A 9591-nucleotide genomic window follows, 5' to 3' on the forward strand; every position below is an offset into this window, starting at 1 on the left:
AAAGTTCTTTTGAAGTGTAGTCACTGTTGTAATGTGGGAAACGCGGCAGCCAATTTGCGCACAGCAAGCTCCCACAAACAGCAATGTGATAATGATCAGATCATCTGTTTTTAGTGATGTTGGTTGAGGGATAAATATTGGCCCCAGGACACACTGAGGGGTGGGGGAAAAAACCTTACAAACTGGTGGTCAAATGGTTAAGTGAAGTCAATACCTCCAATGCTAAGGATGCGTATATAAGCTGCCCTTTGGGGCAGATTTTGCTTTTGAATCCAGCCATGAGAAATGAGAGCAAGGAGACCCTGGGGCAATCTCAGCAATCCTTTCCTTTTTCCTTTGATTCAGCAACAAGTGTCTGTGAACTTCATAATAAACATCACAAATTGAGCAGATCCTCGGAGGCTTTGAAGGCGGCACAATGGGCACCATTGTTCCTTCCGTTTAAAAGCTCATGAATGACACTGACCTTGTCCCTTGGGGGTCACGCAGTGGTACTGATGGTTCTTTTCACAATTTAGGGATCAGGGCTCTTCTGTTGCGATGACTCCCGAGATTTGTTAGAAATAAAGATTTTACAAGGCAGTTACAGTTCTGCAGGCCTCGAGTACCTCCCCCCAGATGGCCATTTTTTTATATGTGAGTTTGGGCAGACTATTCAACCATGGTGGGTGTGAGGGGGGGTGGGTGGAAGCAAAGCCAAGCTGAGTTTTCCCCCCTCCTTAGTCCAGGAACACTGACCCTACCATTGACCCCCCAGCTGAGGTCAGCTGAGTGAACACAGACCAGGGATTTAAGCTGCACCCTTGCAATATATAGAATCGGAGGGTTGAGTGTCAGATGCGGGGGGTGGGGGTGAGGCCTCCTGATTGTGCACCGTAACTTCAACGTAAGAGCCATGGAAACCGCGGTGGGACACCATAAATGCTGACGTAACGACAGCCAATTGGGAGATTCCCCCAGGGGAAATTAATGTCGATATCATTATGCAGCACCAAAAGAGGCCTTTCAGCCCATCGTGCCTATGCTGGCTCCCTCTGAAAGTGCTCTCCACAGAGTCCCACTCCGGCCTGCCCTATCCCCATACTCTTGCAATATTTTCTCTTTCAAATATTTCTTTTTGAAAGCGATTTGTGGTTTCTGTTTCTGATCTGGCATTCCATGTCCCAGCAACCTTCTGAGCAAAACAATTATCCTAACCACTGTCTTCATTGTTTTGGTGACGACTTTAAACCCTTCATAATTTTGGACACGTTCATCAGATCTCCTCTTCACCTTCACTGCTCGAATGAAAAGAGCCCCATTTTCACCAGTCTCTCCTCATATCTAAAGCCTCTCATCCCAGCTATCATCTTTGTGAATCTCTTCTGCCCCCTCTCCATGGTCTTGACATCCTTCCTAAATTAACTGAACACAATATTCTAACTGAGGCCTAACCAATAATTTGTATAAGTTTAGCATAACCTCCTGCTTTTGTAATCTATGCCCCTATTTATAAAACCTAGGATTCCAGATGCTTTTTTACAGCTTTATCGACTTATCCTCCCACTATTAAAGATTTGTGGATCTGAACCCCTAAACCTCACTCCTTTTAAAGTTTTACTATTTAGTGTCTACGTCCTCACTTTATTCTTCCAAAATGTCCCACTCCACATTTCTCTGCATTAAATGTCATCTGACAACTAGCTGCCCAATCTACTATCCTGCCTATGTCCTCCTCAACAACAACTTGCATTTATCCAGTGCCTTTAACATAGTAAAACGTCCCAAGGTGCTTCACAGGACAGTTAGCAGACAAAATTTGACACCGAGCCACATAAGGAGATACTAGGACAGATGACCAAAAGCTTGGTCAAAGAGGTAGGTTTTAAGGAGCGTCTTAAAGGAAGAGAGAGAGGCGGAGAGGTTTGGGAGGAGGGTGGTGGATTCCAGAGCTTCGGGTCTAAGCAGCTGAAGGCACGGCCACCAATGGTGGAGCGATGGAAATCGGGGATGCGCAAGAGGCCAGAATTGGAGGAGCGCAGTCATGTACTGTCCTCTTTAGAGTTTACCACACTCCCTACTTTTGTGCCCCCTGCAAATGTTGATATTGTGCCCTCTTATACCCGAGTCCAAAGCCTATATACTGACCCCTGGGAATCACCACTGTTTGCAGCCCTCCAATTTTAAAATTAGCTATTAACCACAGCTCTCTATTTTCTATCTGTTAACCCCCAACTTCCTATCCATGCTGCTGCATTCCTTTAAGTACTGTGCACCTTACTTTTAGCAATAAGCCTCCCACGTGGCACCTTATCAAATGCCTTTGGAAAACCCATATACCGAACATCCACCACATTTCCTTTATCAATGCATTTTATTATTTCCTCAAATACCTCCTATTAAATTTGGCAGACGACATGCTAACTGTTCTTAATTAACCCATGTCTTTCTAAGTGACCTCTAGGCCTAAAAATTCAGTTGATTTGCGCCTCCCTAAGAGGGCGCTAATGGGGCATGGCGCCACCAACGCCTCCTGCGAAATTCAGCGGGAGGTTAGTGGCGGCGGTAACCATTAGTGCCCCACGGTGCTGTGCCGCCAGCGATGAGGTCATCTACGTGCGCAGCGCTCCGCTCACGCCCCGGCCGCGATCTTCGGCAGTGCCCTCTGACTTACCGCTGGACGCTATGTCCGACAGGGTCAGGGGGGCCTACCTGCAGCCGGGGCAGCGCTAATTAAAGGGAAGGTGCCGGGCGGCCATTTTTGTTGCTGGCCGCCTGCTATCACCTGCCCCCATTGCCGTCCCCGGCCTCCTGAGCAGCGCCCCCGTGGAGTGCCGGTTGTGCTCTGTGAGCCCGGCACTTCTCTTGAGTGCCGGGCTCTTTTGCCGGCACTCCCGATCCCCGGTGTCCCAGCTGGGCCCCGGGTCACGCTGCGCTAGGCCCCTCCCCTTTAAGAAGGGGAGGAAGGCCTGCAGTACCGCGGCGTGACGTGCCGTAGAGCGTGGCGCTGCTGCACGTAACGGCGCGATATTCACTCGCAGCGCCCCTAGAGGGAGGCGGGACGCTTCCAGTAGCGCCCCGTCTCCCTCTTGGGGCGCTACTGGTGAATTTTGGGTGCGGGGGCGTGACCCAATTTTTCCCCCCCTACAGTCTTACCCACTATTGATGTTAGGCTACAGTTACCTGGTTTATCCCTCACTCCCTTTTTGAACAGAGATGTTACATTGACAATCCTGCAGTCCTCTGGCACAACTTCCATATCCAGGGATGTTTGAAAGACTGTGGTCAGAGCCTCTGATATTTCCCTCTCTGACTCCCCTCAGCATTCTAAAATGAATGTCATCAGGGCTCAGTGTCTTTGAGTTCCAACAATGTTTGAGCATTACTACTTTATCTATAGTTATCCTATTAATTGTTCCACCTTATCCTCTTGTAGCCTTTTATTCCCACTCCCACACTTCCCTGTGAAAACCGAGGGAAAGTCCTCATTTAGTATCGCCGCCATTCCTTCATCCTCCTTGAGAAGATTTCCATTCTCACGTGCATCCTTATTGGACTAAAAACATATTGATCTGCAGTCCTGGATACACTGAAGAAGCCCCTCCCCTTCTTTGTCACTTAGCGTCCGCTGTGGCTCAGTGGGCAGCACCCTCGCCTCTGAGTCAGAAGGTCGTGGGTTCAAGTCCCACTCCAGGCACTTGAACACAAAAATCCAGGCTGACACTCCAGTGCAGTGCTGCACTGTCAGAGGTGCCGTCTTTTGGATGAGATTTTAAACCAACATCTGCTCTCTCAGGTGGATGTAAAAGATCCCACGGCACTATTTCGAAGAAGCGCAGGAGAGTTATCCCCAGTGTCCTGGACAATATTTATCCCTCAATTAGCATCACAAAAACAGATTATCTGGTCACTATCTCACTGCTGTTTGTGGGAGCTTGCTGTGCGCAAATTGGCTGCCGCGTTTCCTACATTACAACAGTGACTACACTTCAAAAGTACTTCATTGGCTGTAAACCGCTTTTGGATGTCCTGAGGTCATGAAAGGTGCTACAGAAATGCAAGTCTTTCTATTTTTTTCTTTACATTACTTTTACCCTAGTCTACCTTTCTTTAATTAAAGTCACGGATCATTATGGCCATGTCATTTCTGCCTATTTGTCTACACATCCCTTCCTTTATCTCCGTTCCATTGTTTGGTGGTCTATAATAAAGTCCCAATAGAATAGCAGTTCCCTTCTTATTCCTTAACTCTAACCTTTTGCACCATCCCTGTGTTCTAGTGATATAATGGAATCTGTGATTAACAATGCCACCCATCCTCTTCCCTATTTTCCTACTCTACCCTTCCTGAATATTTAGCAATCGGGAAAGTTTAGCCCCCAGTGCTGCTCTAGCCTAAACCATGGGGGCGATTTTAACCCTACTGGTTCAGCAGAAACCTGTCGGGCGGGCGGTTACAATCACCCTGGCTCTCGCCTGTCCGAAAGCCGCCCTGATCGCAACATCTGCAATTTTAACCCGCTCTCCTGAGCAGGCACCGAGGACACCCGCCAACAGGGTCCTTCCTTACATGTTGCAGCCCGATGACATCATTGAGACCCGCCTGTAATTTTAACTCAGGCCTGAGCGGGGAATCCACCTGGAGTTAAAATCGGGGCCGATTCTCCTAATAATATTATACAGCATTCCCCCAGAGCTCATTAGTTTTATGTGGAATATTATGTCCACTTATGTACATAAAACTTAAACCTGCTTCTGTCTGTTTGGCAATATTACTCGTTTTAATCCCTTCTTCTGATCTGTTTATCTCTTTCTCTTTTATCTTTCCTACACTCCTTGGCCTATTTGCTTTCGTTTCTATTTCCTCACTTGTTGTTCCCTCCCTCCTATCATATTAGTTTAAACCCTCCTCCAGAGCACTAGATACTCTCCAAATAAGGACATTGGTCCCAGCCCTGTTCAGATAAGGTTGTCCATCCTGTCTAGGATACTCCTGTTCCCAGGAATCTGAACCCTTCCCACTTACTCTATCTCGCCAGCCACATTTTTACCTCGCTGATCTTACTCTCACTTTACCAACTAGTCTATGACTCCGGAGGTAATTCTGCTCTTTAATCTGTCTCCTAATCACGTAAATGTGCTTTACAGGACCTCAGTTCTATTCCTTTCTGTGTTCAATGTGGTTGTGTCTCAGTGGGCAGCGCTCTCACCTCTGAGTCAGAAGGTTGTGGGTTCAAGTCCCACTCCAGAGCTTAAGCACAAAATCCAGGCTGATGCTCCCAGTGAGGGAGTGCTGCACTGTCGGAGGTGCCAGAGGTCTTTTGGATGAGACGTTAAACCTGCTCTCTCAGGTGGATGTAAAAGATCCCAAGGCACTATTTCGAAGAAGAGCAGGGGAGTTCTCCTCAGTGTCCTGGGCCAATGTTTATCCCTCAACCAACATTGCTAAAACAGATTATCTGGTCATTATCACATTTCTGTTAGTTGGAGCTTGCTGTGTGCCAATTGGCTGCCGCGTTTCCTACATTACAACAGTGACTACACTTCAAAAGTATTTCATTGGCTGTAAAGAACTTTGGGACATCCTGAGGTTGTGATGTTGGTTGAGTGATAAATATTGGCCAGGACAACGGGGAGAACTCCCCTGCTCTTCTTCGAAATAGTGCCCTGGGAACACTCATGTCCACACAAGAGGTCGGTTCAACGACTCATCCGAAAGACGGCACCTCTGACAGTGCGGCACTCCCTCAGCACTGCACTGGGAGTGTCAGCCTGGATTATGTGCTCAAGTCTCTGGAGTGGGACTATGAACCCAGGGGCTCCTGACTTCTCTTCCAACCCTGATGGATGGTCACCCACTTCCTTTCCTCACCATCTCATTCTGCCTATAGGCGCATTCCAGGAACCCTTCAGCCTCCCGAATGTGACCGCAGGTCACCAGCTGTTCCCCAAACTCGAGCGTAAGACGGCAGAGACACATCCCACACGTGTGGTCATCCCAGACCTATGGAGCATCCAGGACCTCCTGGATCATGCAGACACCACACATCACAACCTTCAGCTCTCCTCCCCATACTAAATCAGATTTTAAGCAAAATGGCAGCAACAGGGAACTGCAAGTTGCATTTGTTCATTGTGGTTTTTTCACCTGGGTTTGTGTTATTTGACTGATGTAAATCATAAGAACATAAGAAATAGGAGCAGGAGTAGGCCATTCGGCCCCTCGAGCCTGCTCCACCATTCAGTGAGATCATGGCTGACCTTCTACCTCATCTCCACGTTCCTGCACTATCCCCATATTCCTTGATTCCCTTAATATTCAAAAATCTATCGATCTCTGTCCTGAATATACTCAACGACTGAGCCTCCACAGCCCTCTGGGGTAGAGAGTTCCAAAGATTCACCACCCTCTGAGTGAAGAAATTTCTCCTCATCTCAGCCTTAAATGGCCGACCCCTTATTCTGAGACTGTGATCCCTGGTTCTAGACTCCCCAGCCAGGGGAAACATCCTCCCTGCATCTACCCTGTCAAGCCCTGTAAGAATTTTGTATAATCGGCTGGAATTATACAGTATTACGAAGGCTTTAGTTCTAATGATGCTGCTTGCAATCTGACCTCCGAAATGCAGATGTTACCTGACATAAATCGTGCCATTCATGTAGAAAGGACTTATGAAATATACTGAGCGGCCTGCTGATGGCACTGTCCAGGGAGAGTATAAATACTCAGGCACTGGCCCAGCTTGCTCAGGGACATTTTGTAAACAGGAACTAGTGAAGGATAACTAGATTTCCATGTTGTGAAACAATCGATTAAAGCCTTGTTTAATACTCTGACCAAGTGCCTAGTAGTTTTCTTGCGTCATTACCCACTAAACTTTTGTCGAGAGCCGCGGTCCTGAGCAATGTCTTGCTTGAGGGCTCCTCTCAAGAAAGCTCCAATGCCCCGCAGGCTGTATTATGGGGACGTGAGTCTTTGCCTGCGGTTCCCACGCACCAGGAGGTCCTGATTTCAACCATGTCACTTTGAGCAGTTGCCGAGTGGAGGCCAAGCCCTTCCTGATAGGCCGAGAAGAAGAAAAACCACAAAGGGCCAATAGCTCTATCTGCTCTGTGCAAAGCTCGGGCAGTCCTGCCTCCTGGTAGCATTCTCTTGCCGTCTATTTCTGACAGGTCGCGTCTCCGTGAAGCGTCCTGGGACATTTTTCTACGTTGAAGACGCTGTATAAAGTCAAGTTGTTTGTGGAGAGCGAGAGAAACAGAGGGAACATCACTGAATTTCCGCTCAGTCAACATCTCCCAGCCACACAGGCCACGAATGGAGACCCAGAGGCACATCGTGTAGCAAGTCTGCTGGGTCCAAAATAACACCCAAGTTGTATTATGAGTATCACTGTTGTCTAATCATGGCAACAGTTTCATTCTGCGCCTGTAGCAGCCTCAGTATACAGTTTGTACCAGGGTGCAAGCTATATACTGGTCCGGCAATGCCTCAATTTAAAAATTCTCATCCTTGTTTTCAAATCCCTCCATGGCCTCGCCCCTCCCTATCTCTGTAATCTCCTTCAGCCCCACAACCCCCCGAGATATCTGCACTCCTCCAATTCTGGCCTCTTGAGCATCCTCAATTTTCATCGCTCCACCATTGGTGGCAGTACCTTCAGCTGCCTGGACCCTAAACTCTGGAATTCCCTCCCTAAACCTCTCCGCCTCTCTACCTCTCTCGCTCCTCCTTTAAGACGCTCCTTAAAACCTACCTCTTTGACCAAGCTTTTGGTCACCTGTCCTAATATCTCCTAATGTGGCTCGGTGTCAAACTTTGTTTGTTAATTGCTCCCGTGAAGCGCCTTGGGATGTTTTACTGCAAAGCTACTCATGTTGAGGAGAGGCCTTCGAGTAAGTTCTTCAGATCCAAATCACTGGTAAGAAATACCAGCCACATGTAATTAAGATTGTGGGTTCAAGTCCCACTGCAGGGACTTGAGCACATAAATCCAGGCTGACACTCCCGTGCAGTACTGAGGGAGTGCTGCACTGTCGGAGGTGCCGCATTTCGGATGAGACGTTAAACCGAGGCCTCGTCTGCTCTCTCAGGTGGATGTAAAAGATCCCATGGCACTATTTTGAAGAAGAGCAGGGGAGTTCTCCCCGGTGTCCTGGCCAAATTTTATCCCTCAACCAACATCACTGAAACAGATTATCTGGTCATTATCACATTGCTGTTTGTGGGAGCTTGCTGTGCACAAATTGGCTGCCGCACTTCCTACATTACAACAGTGATTCCACTTCAAAAGCACTTCATTGGCTGTAAGGCGCTTTGAGATATCCGGTGGTCGTAAAAGGCGCTATAGAAATGCAAGTCTTTCTTTTTTCATATAATATCAATGCTAAATACAGATGATGGGACATATAAAGCGGGCCCACTTATATCTACATTTCATGGAGCTTTTTGAATCATACTTGTATATCAGTGTACCAAATGTCATAACTAACAGGGAAAGCAAAGGCTTCTGGGGTACTAAGGCCTTGAAATTATCCCGTGTGATCCCCGCCACAAACTCCGTTCCCCAGCCACTGACTCCATCCCTCTCCCTGGCATCTGTCTGAGGCTGAACCACACTGTTCGCAACCTTGCTGTCATATTTGACTCTGAAATCAGCTTCCGACCACATACCCGCACCATCACTAAGACCGCCTATTTCCAACTCCGTAACGCTCCTGTGAAGCGCCTTGGGACGTTTTACTACGTTAAAGGCGCTATATAAATGCAAGTTGTTGAAAGTGTTTGTCTGAAATTCTTCTCGCCACTATTTTAACGGAGGCCTTTAACCCAGTTATTTTATTTACATTCGGCAAAATAAAGAGAGAAACCTCAGACAAGCACGTTAAGCGTTCGGAGGCTGGCACCCCACGCCATAATTTTGAGAGCCAAGATTGATAAATCGGAATCGAATCCCGAACCGGGACGTCCTGCTCAATTTGGAAGTAAATACATTTTCTGAGTTTTTTGAGGGGATTTTTCAAAATGGTGCCTTTGCCATCTTTTCCGCCGTCGGAGAAATTTGCTCAAGCAAAAGTGTTGGGACGCCCACCGACCCTGGGATGTGATTTTTTTCTGCCATATGTTGCGAGGGTCCACACTGACACCTTGCTACCAGTGTGGGGTGTGCGTTGTGTTTATAGCAGTTTAAAATTGCCAGCAGGCCACAGGCACGTCAGCGGAGGGTCTGTTCTCTCTCAGCGTCACAAGGAAGCAGGAGGCCCAGCAACTGAAACCACTCAACCACCAGGTTGCGAAGGAAGTATCTTAACTTTTTCTTTTTATTGAGAAACCCAGGTGAAGGGCAAAGGCCAATAGTGCAATAGGACACCAGCGAGGCTGAGAGGCGCAGGAGGGAAGAAGAGATTAAAAATTATATATAATTAGCGGTGAGGCGAGGACTAGCTCGGATTTTGAATACCAGCAGATTGTAGTTAGAAGGGGAGAGTGAGGGAGGTGAGCTGTTCCACAGGGTTGTGAACCTGGGATAGAATGAGTTTGAGTAGAAAGAAAGACTTGCATTTATATAGCGCCTTTCACAACCTCAGGACATCACAAAGCGCTTTACAGCC

The sequence above is a fragment of the Somniosus microcephalus genome, chromosome 33 (genome assembly GCF_052327205.1).
Source record: "Somniosus microcephalus isolate GS21.2 chromosome 33, FLI_Smic_1.0, whole genome shotgun sequence".
NCBI lineage: Eukaryota > Metazoa > Chordata > Chondrichthyes > Squaliformes > Somniosidae > Somniosus > Somniosus microcephalus.